Here is an 18,338-nt window from a genome sequence, read left to right as displayed (position 1 = left end):
CCCTGAGGTACTTACACGCCATTTTAGCTCACACGGTAACAGGAAGGCGAGAGAGCATTGGTGTCGTCAACACTCACGACGCCTACTTTCTATGGTGTATGTCGCCCGGGCACGTCATAGACCTTGCTTATTTCATTGCGCTCGCCATTCAGCACCAGACAGAGTGGCATAGGAAGGGGGTCATCTCTATTGGCCCCTACGTTACTCGGTTTCCTTTACCCTTATTGGCCAGATATCTTCACAAGGCATCTCAAGCATGCTAAGCATGAGGTTGATCAGAAAGCACCAAGGAACCTACCCTCCTCAATATCATCTTGCCCAGTCTACCGAGGAGGAGGCCCCTGAGGACATTACTTTTGATGTTCCCTCATAGCACGATGACCCACCGTCTTAGCCACGACCACCCTCTCGTCCAGTTCATGCGACGGCTTCATATGCTGACATCTCTGAGCGCCTCACTCGATTTGAGCAGTAGTATTTTCAACGATTTGATAACATTGATGCTACTCTACAGTAGATTTGTCAGCACTTCCAAATCTCATCGCCACCACCACCTCGCGAACCATCCAGCGAAGATGATGTTTAATTTTATTTTATTTTTATTTTTATTTTATTTTTATCTTTATTTTAATTTTTATTTTTCCTTTAACTTTTAAATGTTATTTCCTTTTTGTTACTATTTTAGGTATTATAAAAAATCTCGATTAATTATTTATGAGTAATTATTCTTCCTAATATCCCCTAAAAAGTTCGTGATTTTATCACAGTTATAAAGAGCTACAAAGCTTACCATTACTTAGGAACTTGAAACTCCACTAGGAAAGGTCCTCCACGACTGCCATGTCTTGCTCGACCACGACCATACCTACCACCAGATATAATATTCTTTTGGCGCATGACATATGGGCTAATGAACCTCTACCACCGCCAGAGTATCCTCCTCCACCCTCACACCGATTTTTCTCTAAAACTCCAGTTTAAGGAAATTCATTCATCACTCAGAAAGTTTCACTTCTCTCCCTATCTTATATTTATATTCTTTTCTACATATCTATCTTTGTACATTGAGCGCTATGTACATTTAAGTGTGGGAGGGTATTCATTTCACTATCAGAAAAATCTCTGAATGATTGTCTTGTTCTCTTGAAAAGCTCTCATATCATATTTAGGATAAATTTTGATTGATTTATGACATTTATTGATATATCTTGAATTAAAACATAGGCATTTATGCATTGATTATTTAAACTTTAAGACATCAGGGAATCAAGCATGATAAGTTGATTTTTGAAGAATAAAAAACTTTTAGGTTGTTTCCCTAAGTTTAGGTATTATCTTGAGTTAGAATTCACAAGTTTAAACATCAAAAAGCCATAATTTTTGTGAGATCTTGAGCCTTTAGAGCATCTATTATTTCTTTCATGCTCACTTTCATTATGAGTGCGTCAGTATTGAATTGTTATTCTAGAACTTGTTTAATTATTCATGTCAAGACCACACCATCTGATTTGATATGTTAAAATGAGAAAGGCACTTAAGTTTAACCCACTCACTCCACAAAAGCCTACCTTCACAATTAACCCTTAGTGAACCCCCCTTGAGCCTAACAACCCATTCATTGATGTACCCTCAATATTAACCCATAATTCATTATTGTTGAAATCCCATAAATTAATTTGATCCCTGTTTTTGTCGAGATTTGAGTTGGAATAGTTGCTTAGCTATGTTTTATTCTATTTTGTAAAATAATAATAATAATAATAATACATGTATACATTTTAGTAGTAGTGATATTCTGAGCTAAAGAGTTAAATTCCATATTCTGAGAAAAAGCTCTGTTCTACGTAATTGATGACTAGCCATTTTGCTAGCCAGGAAATTTTTCAATTCAATCTCGATTCTAACCCTTTCTTTCAGCTTGTGACCACACCCTCTAACCAAAGCCACATTACAACCCTCTAAAGACCTTTTGATTGATGTTTCATCTCAATTTATAGTGGTGGAGATTTGATTTTCATGCAAGCTTGTGGTATGACTTTTCATTATTGACTATTGAGTGCTTCATTTATTGTCCTTAAACACATCGAGTGATTTGAATGAATCTTTAGAGAGGATGTAAAACTCTGTGACATTTTGAATCAAAGGTAATTACTTAGACGAGAGGGAGACACTTATGTTTCCATGATAAAATACTCAACTTGGAAGGTTTGAAACTTTGATGTTCTTTCAATTGAATTTTCAATGTATGATTACCTATGGATTATTTTGAGATATTATCAATAGAAATTAGGAGTTGAGAAGAATTTATTTTGATTATGAGTTGAGGATTTTTCTTGAGGACAAGCAAATGCTTAAGTGTGGAGGTATTTGATAAACCGTAATTTATACATATTTCTATCCCAAGCTTAGCACATTTTATGGATGATTTTTTTCCTTAAAATTGGTGAATTCAATGCTCCTAATGCCTTAATTTCATGTTTTATACTTATGTGAGCATAAGAGAGTGAAAGGAACGAGAAACGGGCCAAAAATAGAGAAAATGGGCCAACGTACGAAATCAACACGGCTTGGACCTCCTCACACGGGCAGACCACACGGCCGTGTCAATTTGGTAGAATCGAAGTATGACTCACACGGGTGAACCACACGCCCGTGCCTCTTTAACAAGCTTGACCACGGCCTGAAGTAATCACACACGGGCGTGTCCCTGTCGAGCCCAAGTTGAGTCCAATTCGAAAAAGGCCAATTTTGAGGGTTCTTAGGCATTCCAAAGCCTATAAATACACCCTAAATGAGGAGAAAAAAGGGAGGAACAGGGAGGAAGGAAGGAATTACTCGAAGAAAGCCGATTGATCCATCTCAGAAGTCAGAATCATCATCAAGACTGAAGATCTCCCCTCAATTTTCCTTCAGGAGTTTTGAGTTTTCTTTATGTTTTGTATTCATTATTCTTCTGAGATGTTTTCCTTTTTAGTTATGAACTAAATCTCCTAAATACCTAAGGGGAATGAAACCTAAGACGAATCTTGTTATTATTTTCTGAATTGTATGATAAATATTTGACTTGTTCTTAATTATGTGTTCTTAATTCTTGTTTTGATAGTCCAAGATACTGATTCAAGTTAAGCTCTTATTCAGAGGAGGAATAGACCTTGTCTAAGAGTACAATTGTTATAATTAAGAGGAGTTGATTGCGCGCCTAGAGATAGTATGACAAGATTTTACCGGATTAGGGTGAAACCTAATAAGGGGATCCATAGATCGAGTTAATACAACACTGGGAAGTTAATTAGAAAGAGATTTTAATTATTCAACATAGGATTAGACATTGTTAGTCTCGAGAGAGATGATAATATAACTTAGGGATTTCTACGGATCAAGTCAAATGAATAAATCATCCGATTCGGAGTTAGAATAACAAGTGAAGTCTAGGTGGATTTTTCCTTAGGTATTGTCTCAATCAATCGAGTTTTCCAAAAGTAATTCCCCAATTCTATTTCCTGTGAATTCTTAGTTTAGTTAATTAGTTAGTTAAAACAAACCCCATTATTCTTAGGCTAGATAATAAAAAGGCAGTCATTACCAGTACTTTTAGTTCCTTTGGGTTCGACAATCTGCTCTTGCTAAAGCTATACTACTATTCGATAGGTATAGTTGCTTACATCGTGATAATAGTTAGTTTCAAGAATGATTAATTATAAATTTATAAAACTTATCACACAAAATCACGATCATGAAGCAGCCTCCACCCACTTGGTAAAATAATCAATGACTACAAAAATGAAACAATGCTTATTTGAAGCCTTCAGCAAGATTGGACCTATGACATCCATGCCCTACATGGAAAACGGCCATGGGGAAGTCATAACATGCAAAGACGAAGGAGGTACACGAATTTTATCACCATAAATTTGAAATTTGTAACACTTCTTAGCATAATTGATACAATCTCCTTTCATGGTAGACCAGTAATATTCAAATCTCATAATTTGTCTGGCCATTGTGAATCCGTTAGCATGTGTTCCACAAATGCCTTTGTTAACTTCTTCCAAAATTTTCTTGGATTCCACGGCATCCACACATCTCAATAGTACCTGATCCTTTCTTCTTTTGTATAGGTTCTCCCCATCTAAGACATAATCACAGGCTAGCCTTCTTAATGCCCTTTTGTCATTCTCCATTGCTTGATCAGGATGCTCACGATTTCTCACGTATAGCAATATATCCTGATACCAAGGGTGATCATCTTTCTCATCTTCTTCTATATTGTAACAATAAGATGGGGCTTCGCATATACTCATCTGAATAGGCTTTACATATTCTTGTTTGCTCACTTGGATCATGGAAGCCAAAGTAGCCAAAGCATCTGCCATCTGGTTTTTATCACGCGGGAGATAATTAAAGGTAATATTATCAAAATCCTCAACTAACCCTAGCACTAACCCTCGATAGTAAATTAATTTGGAATCTCTTGTCTCCCATTCACCCCTAAGTTGGTAAATCACTAGCGCAGAGTCTCTGTATACTTCCAGTGTCCTGATCTTGCATTCTATGGCTGCACGGAGTCCCGTGATACATGCCTCATACTTTGTCATATTATTTGCACAATCAAAATCCAATTTACATGTGAATGGATAATGATCTCCACTTGGGGATACCAAGACTGCTCTAATTCCATTACACACAACATTTGAGGCTCCGTCAAAATTTAATTTCCAAGAGTGATCTTTTGTAGTATCCTCTTCGGTAGTTGCCACATACATTATCTCTTCATTAGGGAAATCAAAATTCAAGGTCTCATAATCTTCTAAAGCTCTACTGGCCAAAAAGTCTGTTATTGCGCTCCCTTTCACGGCCTTTTGGCTCACGTAAACTATGTTAAATTCAGAAAGCAAAATTTGACACCTAGCCATCCTTCCGTTCAAGGCATTTGACTCCACCATGTACTTTAGAGGATCCAACTTCGAGATTAACCAAGTCGTATGGTACAAGATGTATTGCCTCAACCTCCGAGCTGTCCAAATCAAAGCACAACAAAATTTTTCAATTGGCAAATATCTCAACTCACATTCAGTGAATTTCTTACTAAGGTACTATATCGCCCTTTCTTTTCCTCCCGACTCATCATGCTGACCAAGCACACATCCCATAGAGTTATCAAACACTGTTAAATACAATATTAATGACCTATTTGAGCTTGGAGGTGACAGCACTGGAGGACTTGTCAAGTACTTTTTAACCTTATCAAAACCTCTCTGGCATTCATCATCCCATTCCCCTGGGTTATGTTTTTTAAGAAGATGAAATATGGGATCACATTTCTCTGTTAATTGAGAAATAAATTGAGTAATATAATTTAGTCTTCCCCAAGAAGCCTCGAACTTCTTTTTGAGTGTGTGGTAGAGACAATTCCTATATAGCTCGTACTTTGTCTGATTCAATCTCAATTCCCCTCTCACTGACTACAAAACCCAGCAGCTTTCCTAATCTAGCCCCAAAGTTACATTTCGTTGGATTAAGCTTTCGCTGAAATTTTCTCAATCTCAAGAATAACTTTCTCAACACTTGGATGTGTTCCTCTTCGGTTCGAGATTTGACGATCATGTCGTCAACATAAACTTCGATCTCTTTGTGCATCATATCATGAAATAAGGTCACCATTGCCCTTTGATATGTTGCTCCATCATTCTTCAGCCCAAACGACATCACCTTGTAACAAAACGTGCCCCACAAGGTTATGAAGGTAGTCTTTCCCATGTCCTCAGGATGTATCTTTATCTGATTGTATCTCAAGAAGCCATCCATGAAGAAGAACAACGAGTAGCCAGCCGTATTTTCCACTAGAGTATCAATGTAAGGCAATGGGAAATTGTCCTTTGGGCTAGCTTTATTTAAATTTCTATAATCCACACATATTTGCACCTTTCCGTCTTTCTTATGAACAGGCACAACATTGGCTACCCATTCTGAGTACTTGATCACCTGAAAGAATCCAGCATCAAATTGCTTTTTAACTTCCTCTATTTTTAACACAATGTTCAGCCTCATCCTTCGAAGCTTCTGCTGAACTAACTTACAATCTTCTTTTATGGGAAGGCGATGTACTACAATATCAATGCTTAACCCGGGCATATCCTGGTATGACCATACGAAAACATCTTTAAACTCCTGAAGCAACCCAACAAGGTCCCGCTTTGTCTCTTCAGTTATGCATGTTCTAATTTTTACAACTTTCCCTTCTTCCAAAGTCACCATGTCTACCGTTTCTTTATGAGGTGAAATTTGTTTTTCCTCTTGTTCTACCATCCTTAACAAGTCTGGAGATAAATCACAATCTCTGTCATATTCAAAGTCCTGAGAACCCTCTAAACACATGTCTTGCTCAAATAGTGATTCAGAGTTGGTAACAGCGTCACTCATGACATTATATCTAGGGACCTACTGTAGGCAAGAAAATATACAAAGAATGAATAAATTTAAGAATTATTGTCTGTATGGTATGATTATGAATGGAATGAAAGAATGATTGAAGAAAGTCCAGAAAGGACCAAGACAATTACTCAAACAGAAAGAATAAAATAATTACTTATGGAAAGAATGAAAGAATATTTGCTCAAAATGATAGCAAAAATATATTTCATTGAAATAATGATGTTTGAACATGAGCCTATTTCACAAAGAAAACCTTATTGCCTCTAGGCTTAAAGCAACAAGTTTGTTTTGAACATTACTCTGGGCAAGCTCTAAAAACTATAGGAAGGTCTTCTGCAGTCCAATTGTCTAGAACACTCCTAGGCTCATAAGGACGAATATCTGACAGAGTCCTCCCTTCAACTGCTTCTTCAAATATGGCATTGATGTAAACATTTTCAAACATTTCTTCAATGCTTTCTTCCTCTAGCGTCCTTTGTTCAGGATGAATAATCCCTCCCCATACGAAAGTCTTGGATATGTGAGGGATTATCATGGGCTCCCACTTGATTTCTTCACCACTCAAACGTGCCCTTCTTTTTTCCTGCTTCTTTTTAAATTCTCTTTTTCTTTGTCTTGTATCTGGCTTGAACCCTAAACCAAAGCGATCATATTTGTCCTTCAGCATCAGAACCTCAACTCTTTCTTGGAGACATCTCCCAAGCCCTTTTCCTAGTAAAGCTCCCTTTTCTACCATTAACTGTAGACCCATCCTCATAGTTTTGGATATTTTCGGCTCCAGAATTCTGCTTCCTTCAGTGATGAATGTTGCATTTACAAACTCTAAAGACTAAAAAAAACATTCAATTGCTTTATCATCTGTCCCTAAATACGGTGCACATTGCTTACAGCTACAATAATATCTTCTTCAATATTTATCGTTACCAACCATCCCTCTGACACTAACTTTAACTTCTGATTTAATGACGAAGGCACTGCCCCTACCGAATGTATCCAAGGTCTCCCCAACAAGCAATTGTAGGAAGGCTTAATATCTATCACTAAGAACTCTACCTCATATGTAGTTCGGTCAATCAACAAAGGTATTTCTATTCTCCCCATGACTCTCCTTTCCGTGCCATCAAATGCTCGCACTATGTTCTGATATCCTTTCATGTGTGAGCTATCCACAGGTAACCTGTTTAATGTGGACAAGGGCAATACATTGAATACCGACCCATTGTCTATCAAGACTCTTGGCAACGTGTATCTTTTGCATCTGATAGTTATATGCAAGGCTTTGGTAGATCCCATACCTGTTGGTGGTATCTCATCATCATTGAAGAAGATAAAGTTATCAGCACTTATATTATTAACCAACCGATCCAACTTATTAACAAAAATATCATTGGTCATGTACGTCTCGTTTAGTACTTTCATCAATGCACTTCGGTGTACCTCTTAGCTTATGAGCAAAGCTAATATAGATATGTGAGCTAGTTGTTTATGCAACTGTTCCACCACTCTATACTCACTATGTTTCAGAAATTTCAGAAATTCCTTAACTTCATCCTCTTTTACTGGTTCATTAACAGGCACCCCAAGTTCGACCATTTTTCTCCTCTTTTGTTTGACCGTCAGATCTTTTCCTTTTACAGGCTCTGCTCAGGCAGTTATCCAATCATAGCGTTTTCCACTACGCATGTAAGAACCTACATCTTGATCTTTATTCAAAGCGCTAACTGAACTCTCCTTTCCTGGGACTGTCGCATTACAATCATAATTCTAGGGGACCCTTTTGTTATCCTTGTAAGAGAAAACTACTGGTTTCTGAATTATGACCTTCGGTGTCATCTGAATACCTACTTCATTTTTTAGACGTGAAATAATGACCACAGGACGATTGACTTTTGGGATATTCATCATGGATTCTGACGTGCATATATACCCTTCCTTTTTAGCCTCTTCATAAAATTCTATCTCTTTGTTGTCCATCAGGCCCTGAATAAAAGCTCTAAACTCTTCACATTCATGAATTTCATGCCCCTCTTTATGATGGAACTCGCAGTAGTTCCCTATCTCATTGCAACTTCCTTCTAAATCTGAAATAACTAGCCCCCTTTTTGCCATCTCCTTCCAAACCCATTTCAAAGGAGTTTTTACTTCTGTAATATCTACATTGATCCTTTTCCCCATGTTTTCACCTATTGCTTTTACCCCATTATCAGTGTGATTGGGTAACGGATTTTCTTTATTAAGTGCATCATCAAACTTCACCACGCCCATTTTAATAAGTTTTTCAACTACTTTCTTAAAGGTAGCACAGTTTTCTATTGAATGCCCTGGAATTCCTGCATGACAGTCACATTGAGCGTTTGCATTGTACCATTTAGAGTATGGAGGCTAAAATGGCTTTAAATAAAAAAGAGCCACCACGTGCGCATCAAATAAACTTTGATATAACTCCTTATACGTTATTGGGATTGGAGTAAATTGGAGTTTCTCAACATTTTGCTTTGCATCAGACTCTTGTCTTAACGAGCCCTAACTAGCTACCATTGCTTTTGGTTGGCCTACAGTAACTAACTTTGAATACCCCATGTTTCTATTGTTCACCTCATTTTCTTTTTTCGTGGGACTGATCTTTTGATATTCTCCCCTGCTTCAATCCTTCTACTTTTTATTGCATTCTCGATCATTTCTCCAGTCATTACCACATATGAAAAACTTCTTGTGGCACTTCCCAGTATGTGAGAAATAAACAGAGCCTTTAGAGTATTAATAAAGAGCATTGTAGTTTCCTTCTCCAAGAGCGGTAGCTGGACCTGGATAGCCACTTCCCTCCATCTTTGTGCATATTGTCTGAAACTTTCGTTTGGTTTCTTCTCCATATTCTGCAGAGTGATCCTGTCCGGAGTCATATTCGTTACATGACTGTACTGCTTCATGAATGCTTGTGCTAAATCTCTCCATGAAGTAATTCTGCTTCAACTCAACTGATTGTACCATTTAGATGCTGCTCCCACCAAGCTGTCTTGGAAGCAATGAATTAACAATTGATCGTTATTAACATACCCAGTCATTCTTCTGCAAAACATGGTAATATTAGTTTCAGGACAACTCGTTCCATTGTACTTCTCAAATTCTGGCATTTTAAACTTGTAGGGAAGTACTAAGCCTGGGACCAAACTCAAATCCTTAGCATCAATTCTGGGATACCTATCGACGCTTTCCATTACCTTGAAATTTTTCTCCAGCCATTTACATCGTTCCTCTAATTACTTTTGTGATTCTATCCTTGCCCTTTCTTCTTCCGTAACTTCATCCAAATCAAGCATGACTGGATTATTTGAGTTATTACCAGGGTTAAAGCCTGAACCAGCTTGAAAATTCATTGGTATCAAAACTCCAGCCTAAAACTGTTGAGGCCTGATTGTAACAGACGGTTTCTGTAGATTTATCTCAAGTTGTGCACACTTGTTGGAGTGAAACCAGGAAGATATTGAGGGTCTTTATTATTCTCCCCCACATTGTCCATAGGACCTTTCCTTTTATCCATCCTTCCTATCAGCAACTGGGACAATTGAGTCATCATGTTTCTTTGGGATTCTATCATTTGATCCTTCATCTCTTGCTGGATCTTAGCTAGCTGCTCTTGCATCTGTACCTACATTTGTTCTTGCATATCCTTTTGCATTTGCTCTAATTTTTCAAGTCTTTTGTCCATTGACTTGGTCTTTTTCCTTGTACCGTAGGGATGCGTATTTGGTGAGTTTTTGTTGGTTTCCAGATTACTGAAATAATTTTTAACTAATTAGGATCTTTTGATGGCCTTTAATGCATATGATGTAATGTAATGCACATGCATGAAATGAATACAAAGAAGGTGTCGATTCTGATTCAATTCTATTTAGGAAACTCTACTAGAAAACAAAATTCTTTACATAAAAACGAGTTACAAATAAGGCTTTGCCCTAATGCTCAAAGCTTTAATTTTTCTAAGCAATGAAGCTAGCTTCTGTCCTCGATCTGACTCCAACTCATATTTCACACTTAATATGCCTGCTTGTACCACCAAAGTCTACAAGTAATTAGCTACCTCCTGAATTTGCATTACAGCTTCTCCTATAATGTAATCCATGTTTCTAACTTGATTTTGAGAGTGATGAAGCTGTCCCTTCCATTGCTTTTCACTTACCTCCAAGAACTCAATCCTCATTTCACAGTTCTATAATGTCGCCTCTAGTTCTTCTATTTTCACCTTCATTTCTCCTATCTTACTTAAGCTTGCTCTCAACTCCATCATAGAGTTACGATTTTGGTACTGATAAAGAGACTTTTCAAGTTCTGCTACTCTAGCCCTTAATTCGCCCTGTTCATTTTTGTTTTTTAACAAACTTTTCTCGAAAGCCTCATTTCACGCTTGAACCTCCTGAAATTTCTTTTCCCATTGATCAGCTCTATTCTTTTCTTCTCAAATTTCTTGACGCCACTGCCCTGAAGTTTTCCCTAACACAACAGTCCTCATCGATAAATATAGCTTCTTATAATCTGTCTTCAAACTTTCTAGATCTTCCTCAGCCTTATTTTTTCTTTTCTTTAACTTCTCTGCCTCTAACTTCTGAACCTCCACATCTAGTCTTAAGTGCATCTTTTCCTCTTTCAACTGCTCAATCCTCTTCCCGAGCTCAGAACTCCTCTTTTCGAAGTCCTATTTTATGATTTCCAACTCTGACAGGGCAACTTGCAAATGTTCCTCCATTGATCGAGTGCGTTCTAAACTTGGCCCAGGAATATTATCATTAACCCTTTTACTAAACCATCTATTGTATTCAGGTGTCGTCATAGAACCAACAGCCAACCTCTTCATTCAGCGAGTTTGCTTCCTAGCATCAGAAATCTCTTGAACCTTCTTCTTATAGTTGTCCACTTTATATGAGAATTCACATTGAGCAAGCCTATAAGTCGTCGGTATAAAATACCTCGACTTATAGTGCCTTAATACAAGCAAATGAGTATATCCAATGGCTTCCCAAATCCTAGGCAAGGGTACCCAATCAAAGTTCCCACACCGATAAAGGATCTCATCAGGTACCATCAAAAAGGCTCTCCATTCAATATCCTCCTCTTTGAGATTTTGAAGAATTACCATCCATTTCTCCTCTGAAATATCTTCTCTCCTTTACCATCCATCAAAAAGGTTCTTTCTTTAATAGGGAGTAACTTTTAGAGAAGACCCAGTAAGAGACCTTGTCCACCTTTCAAAAATATCCATAAAACCACATCAATAATAACTGCGCACATCCAATAAATCTACCTTCGCCTATCCTTTGACACATGCTCAAGGATCTGAACGTCTCGCTAGAATTATGGGCACAGGTGTGATTCCTTTATCAAGACGCTCGAATAAATCAATGATTGCTTCATCTATATGCCTTAAAGCCTTAGAAAAAATTACCAAACCATAAATGCTTAAGGCAAAGATGTCGACTTTCTTCTTTACATCTGGATGCTAAATCAAGTCTCTCAGATTCACCCAAGGAATACATTTACCATTCCCCTTTTGCTGAATTCGAGCAGTGACCCAAGGCTTATTCATCCCGGTAATATTCATTAACTTCTTCGTAAAACTTGGGACATTAACAGCCTTAGAATAAGCTTTGCTGACTTGAACTTTTAAATATCGCAACAAAGTAGTATATTCCTCCAAGGTGGGCACCAAGTCTACTTCCCCAAAAGTGAAACATCTATAGGCAGGGTTCCAAAATTGAGCCATAGCTCGGAACAAATGCTTGTCTACCTTGATATCGAGCAAGTAAGGTATATCCCCATAATTTTGATAGAACAACTGCTTAGTTCCCTCATCCCAATAGGCTCATATATCTCTTAATTCCTGCAACTCATTTTGTGTCACACTGATGCGGATGAAGTTCCATAACTCCGATGTATATCCTTTTGCTAGGCTATCCCCTTTCTCTAATTGTAACTTCTCTGACCATGTACAAACGGCCGCATTATCCTCGACTTTATCAAGAAATCCATTGTCCATGTTAAGTCTTCTAACTTAGTAATTGAACACGAATCGAAACCTCTTTAAATATGTAATGTTATGCAAAACACAATCAAAACAAAACACAACAAGTCAGTATCAGATATGGGGGATAAAATGCAAGCAAAACAAAGATAATCAAAACACCTATCTGGGTAACCGCTAAGGTTTAACATAGCTCTACCTAAGGATGGCTCTTAGGGTTCACTATATTTGGTTCGGTTCTAAAGAAAAGGTACCTGAACTAGCAGATTCCTCAATCCTCACCCATTATAGGCTCATATGGATCGAGTTCAGTTCAGGGGAATACATTTCCCTATGACCATGCGGAGATGAAAATCTCACGAAATCATAGGTACGGATGTATCTCGGAAGTAATCCACTAGCCCATGCAGAGGTGAAAACCTCACGAAGGCGTAGTTTCTCACTCCCACTTAAAGGGTGTAACCACAACGGTCATGCAATGCAATACAATATTATTCTACAAGACTTAAACCACCACAATCATACAAATAAATGCAACAAAGAATCATGATTTTCAAATCAAATTTTCAATTTTCGACAAAAGGACAGAAAATAATCAATTTCATGGCTTGATTCTCTTATTATCTCCAGTGGAGTCGCCAAGCTATCGAAACTAATTTTTATATTTTGGAAAAAACAAGGATCGACCTTTAAACGAAGTGTGGAGTCGCCACCAATCCTTTTTGTTTAGGTGTGATTGGATCACCTAATAAAATATTTTATTCTATTTAAATCAATTTTGGCCTACAAAATATGAGAAAATGGGTTCGGGAGCCAGTTACGTGCGAGGAAGGATTAGCATCCTCGCTACGCCCAAAATTGGTGCCAAATTGATTAAATAATGTCCTTATATCTAAGATTTAAAAAAAATGTTTTGAAATACAATTTCTTTTAAAACATTTGAATGGCTCAAATTAGACGTCAAAATTCTCTTGTTTTGTAGGAATACAGTATCACATCCAGCACGTTAAGACACGATCCTTTAAACCCTCGAAACCACTATCAATTCTTGACTTCCAAAATCTCATACATTTGAAAATTACAAAAAGAATATTTGATTTATTGGTCCAACGAAAAATCGAAATCCAATAAGTTAGGGCACGATTTCTAGGATTTACAAACATAGAACATTGCCTTGTTTTGAAGTTTTGAAAACGTAGACGAAATTTTAAAAGGATATTTGATTATTTGGACAAACAGAAAATCGAAACCCAGCACGTTAGGGCACGATTTCCCGAATTTTCAAACAGTAAACATCGCCTTTCTTTTAAATTTTAGAAAACGTGGACGAAATTTTAAAGGGATATTTGATTATTTGGACAAACGGAAGATCGAAACCCAGCACGTTGGGCACGACTTCCCGAATTTCCAAGCATCAAACATCACCTTTGTTTTATAAAATCGGCTCAAAATACATTAATTTGACTTGAAATAAAATGGAATAGTTAATTTTAGATTAATAAGTTGAATATTACAATGCGACAATTGCGAATGAAATGCGAAATTATAGACATGGGACAATATACATGGATAGCGAACTCTATTAATGAATGACAAAAAAATAAAAAAAAAACAAATTAACATGTACAAAGTAACAATAAGCTCACATCTAAACATTAAAAATCAAAATAATGAAACTAAAAATATAACTAAAGAAACAAACCAAAAGAAAAAACTATAACAAGCTTTCAAACATAGATAAATAAAATTAAGATAGTGACACCAAATACTAATTGAAAATATGAACTAATAATATATGAAACAATATGAAAACCAAAACACACACATAATATTCAAAACAATATGGAAACTAGGATATGGTATAAAACAATTTAAAAACACATAAGAAATTACGAATGAATAACATATGCTAGAATTTGAAATAATTTACATGTATAAAATAATAAAAAAAACAATAATATATGAATGATTATTCAAATAGCCATTATGAAAGAAGAAGTCTTGAGTAAATAATGTACAAAATATTTTTAAAAACAAAATATCTATTTAAAGTTGATGGTATACATATAATGGAAAAAAATAATTTAAATAATATATAAAAAGATAATAATGTATGAAAGGGTTTTAAATAATGAAAATATATAATAAAATATTTTTTAAGGCATGAAATATATACATAATAGATTTGAAAAGTAATATATGCCTAAATAGATTTTTTTAAAAAAAAAATACATAAAACCGCATGGAGTTGATAATTTAGATAGAATAAAACTAATTTTGACATAAACTATATATATATAATATAAAGGCAATTTAAAGTAAATATTATGCTAAATTTTAAAACAGTATAATATAAAAGAGAATTTTAAAACAATAATTTTAGAATTTAAACAAATAAAAAAATAAACAAAGTAAAATTATTAAAGTAATTCCAAGTGTATATTTAAATAAATTTTTTTAAATATGAATACTAAATGAATTTCAAAAAATGAATTATACATATTGAAATAAAAAGAAAACTTAATTGAAATAAAATTAAACTAACAGACATAATTGATAAATAAAATAAATCAATGAAACTGACATAATGACCAAAATGCAATGCGCGTGACTGCACAAGGGCTAAAAGTGCAAATGTTCCCAACCCCAAAAAACAGCACACAGGCACGGATTGAATTGGAATAGCGCGCAAACTTCAGAGAAAAAATGAAAGAAATGGGATAGGATTAAATTAAAGGTGGCGCAAATAGGAGGGACTGGTCGCGTAAATTTCCCATTTAAGATGAAAATGTGCATATCCAGCTTACAAATCGGGTCAATGCGAAGGTTTCCCCCCACTTAATTGCGCCGCTTTAAAAATTAATATAACCTTAATATATATTTTTTAAAAGCTTACAAAATTCCCTTTTCTAAATAAAAACCCCCAAAATTAATAACCCGTTCAATTAGGGTTCCAATCAATAAACTTGTAGCAGCCGAACCACCACTATATCAGGTGGCCGACAGCGCGCAGATAATGGCCTGAACTTGCCAGCAACGGAGAACTTTGACTATACCCATGGAGGTTTGGTAAGTCTCATTCTTTCCTTTATTCTTTATAAAAAACTTTAAATCCTATGTTATTTTTCAAAAAAAAAACGAAGCGAGATTCTAAGAATAAAAAACTAGGTAGGATGACTGATCGGCATCACGTGGAATGTCAGGATCGAGAGGCTCTAGGTCAGTCTTGCAAACTGGTGACGAGAGATGAAAGTGCTGGCAAAACTACAATAAATACGCCTCCATACAGTCCTACCGATGTTGTATGTGATCGATTTACTCTTCTTGCTATTGTTGAGCGAGACAATATGGGTAGTACTAGAATGACTAGTTTGGAAAAGTGGGTCGAGGTGGGTTTGCATATCTAGGTGGGTCATCACTCGGCAGCTCATCCTGCTCATTCTGCGGATTTGGACGAAGAAATGTGAATCAGTTTGGACCAGGTCCGAGCTGACGATGAATCATCCACATATGGTTCATAATAGTCAATCTGAAAGGCCATTTGTCTGACGAGACTCAAGAAAGAGGACTGCTCTAGATTCTCTAAAAGTCCAAAATATCTCGCCAAGAGAATCACATTGGGACCCATACAGATTGGTCTCTTCCTGTGCCAATCCAACTAGTGGTGACAATAGTGAGCCATAAAATACACCACATTAATTGGATGGCGCTCCTCCATGCTCCATAAAAAGTAGGCATCCAAAGTACTCACGACACCCGTGCTTTCTTTCCACCCCATCACTGTGTGTGCTAATATGGCATGGATATATCCTAAGGAAGGGGATAAGCATGTTTCCTTTGATTGACTCGAGTTATATTATGAATCAATTTCAACAATGTTGGACCAACAGAGTGAAGTCGTCGATGGATGTGCCTGGAACCTGTCAAAAACTCGAGGGTACTCATAAACTTCTTAGAATATAATCCGAGTGCAACTCCAAAACCCAAGGCGCTCAAGTAACGCGTCATAACCCTAGTCAAAATGAAGTAGTGCGAGGCTCATCCCATCATTATAGTTAGCTATAAAAAGAAAGAAGAATAGAACTCCAATGGTAGGAGTTCTGCGTAGGTGGGCTTCACGATGGTAAAGAACTAGTCCCATGGTATTGTGCGATCAAAATACGGACCCAGGTAGATAAATCGATTCAAGCAAAAGATGATGGAACTGGAAGAAGAAAAAGGGAAAAAGAAACGAGTGAATTTTAGACTGTGTGGAAAAAATTGAAATGGAGATAAAGAGTAGAACTCGAAAGGACAAAATTGAAACGGAGATGAAAGATATGGCATTTTATTCCTAATTCTTTATTGAAGGATGCTCAAATTTTAATTTTGATTTGGTTCCATTGTTGTTTTGTTTAAGATATCTTTAGATTTGTATGATTTGAAATCTATATTACTTTGGCATTGATGTGTGATTTGTTTGAGTTAGTAATTTTTTAAAATTTTCAAATTTTTTTTATTTATTTGATTTGAATTATGACAATTAATATTTATTTGAATACTTTTTTATTTAAAGTATTTTCTATTATTTGTTTACATAATTGTTTTATCATATATAATAATGAAACATTTGAAAGTCACGAATTTATTATTATGCTAGATGATTTTTTATTGCACTTGTTTATTTTACATCTATTCATTTGACAAGTATAAATATATGAAGTTTTTAATACAACATCATAATATGACAAAAAATGTGATAAAAATTTAGATATATAAATAACAAAGCCATGATAATTAAACAAAAAAATAACATAAGCAAACTTTGAGAAAAAAACAAAGGAATGAGAGAAATAAAATAAAAGGAAAAAGGAAGTAAGTCATTGTCATAATAAAGAAAAAAATTTGGGTCAATTTTAAAAAAAAAAGCTAAAGAAAGAAAAAGGCTAATGCGTACGTTAAAACTCGTGACCATTAAGTCATATCACTGGCAGGCATTACTTGTCGAAAAGTTGGCAGCACCAGCCACCTGACGATAAAGTGACCAGACGGTCATGTGTTCTGGCGCACACGTCAACCTTTTTTTTTCCTTCCTTCCCACCTTTTTTATTCTTTTCTTCTTTCTTTCTTTTCTTCCCCTTGCACCGATTCCCCTATAAATTGCCCCCCCCCCCATTTTTTACTTGGTCCCACACCTAGGATACAAGCAATCCAAAAATTAGAGGTGGAAAAACATTGAAGAGTTTTTTTTTTTGGCAAATATATGAAAATTAGAGTCTGTTGTGTTGGTTTTTTGATTTTATCTAAAGTTAATAGATTTAAGGTATGTTAATTTTGCTATTGTAATTTGCGTATGTTATATTAAAGTAATTATTATAATATAATGTTTAATTGTAATTTGTGTATGTTAATTTTTTTATCGTATTTAAGTGTTAATTAATTTTTTAAAAAAGTTATGCAAATATCAATATGAGTTATCTACTCCGAGTTGTCGGTCACACTGCTTTGATGATAAATGAGACAGTAAAATATTATCATATTTGTTATTGAAAAGAGTTGAAGTATAATTTTCCTCAGCTAATTTAACAAAACCAGTTATATGATATGGATAGGATGAGAATCGGGTGTTGATGTCGCGATACCATTTTTTGAGGTATCGTCCGGAAGAATAAATTATGTTGTACTTGAAGATCGCAAGATTTGGATCAGGGGCATTGGTCCGAATGTTCAACTTGAAGACGAACTTAACATTTGCCTTGGTTGAGCGGTGGTGCCCGAAGACCCACACTTTTCATCTACCGTGTAGGGAGTGCACCATCACCTTGGAAGACATCTCAATGCAACTTGGGCTCCCAACTGACGGTGACATGGTCATAGGTCAAAGTAAAGTGGTCGAACCTTCGGCCCTATGCTA

At 36.0% G+C, this 18,338-nt stretch overlaps 1 long non-coding RNA gene across 1 annotated transcript; it reads left to right on the top strand.

Annotated features, from left to right (window-relative positions):
• The first annotated feature begins 15,336 nt into the window (after positions 1 to 15,336).
• On the top strand, positions 15,337 to 16,895 carry LOC121229560 (uncharacterized). The gene is made up of 2 exons (XR_005927316.1): positions 15,337 to 15,514; positions 15,649 to 16,895. It is a non-coding gene; the product is annotated as an uncharacterized lncRNA (long non-coding RNA).
• Positions 16,896 to 18,338: the final 1,443 nt, after the last annotated feature.

The sequence above is a fragment of the Gossypium hirsutum genome, chromosome A05 (genome assembly GCF_007990345.1).
Source record: "Gossypium hirsutum isolate 1008001.06 chromosome A05, Gossypium_hirsutum_v2.1, whole genome shotgun sequence".
Lineage (NCBI taxonomy): Eukaryota > Viridiplantae > Streptophyta > Magnoliopsida > Malvales > Malvaceae > Gossypium > Gossypium hirsutum.
The sequence above is the reverse complement of the archived record's forward strand: the minus strand, read 5'-3'. Positions and strand labels throughout refer to the sequence as shown.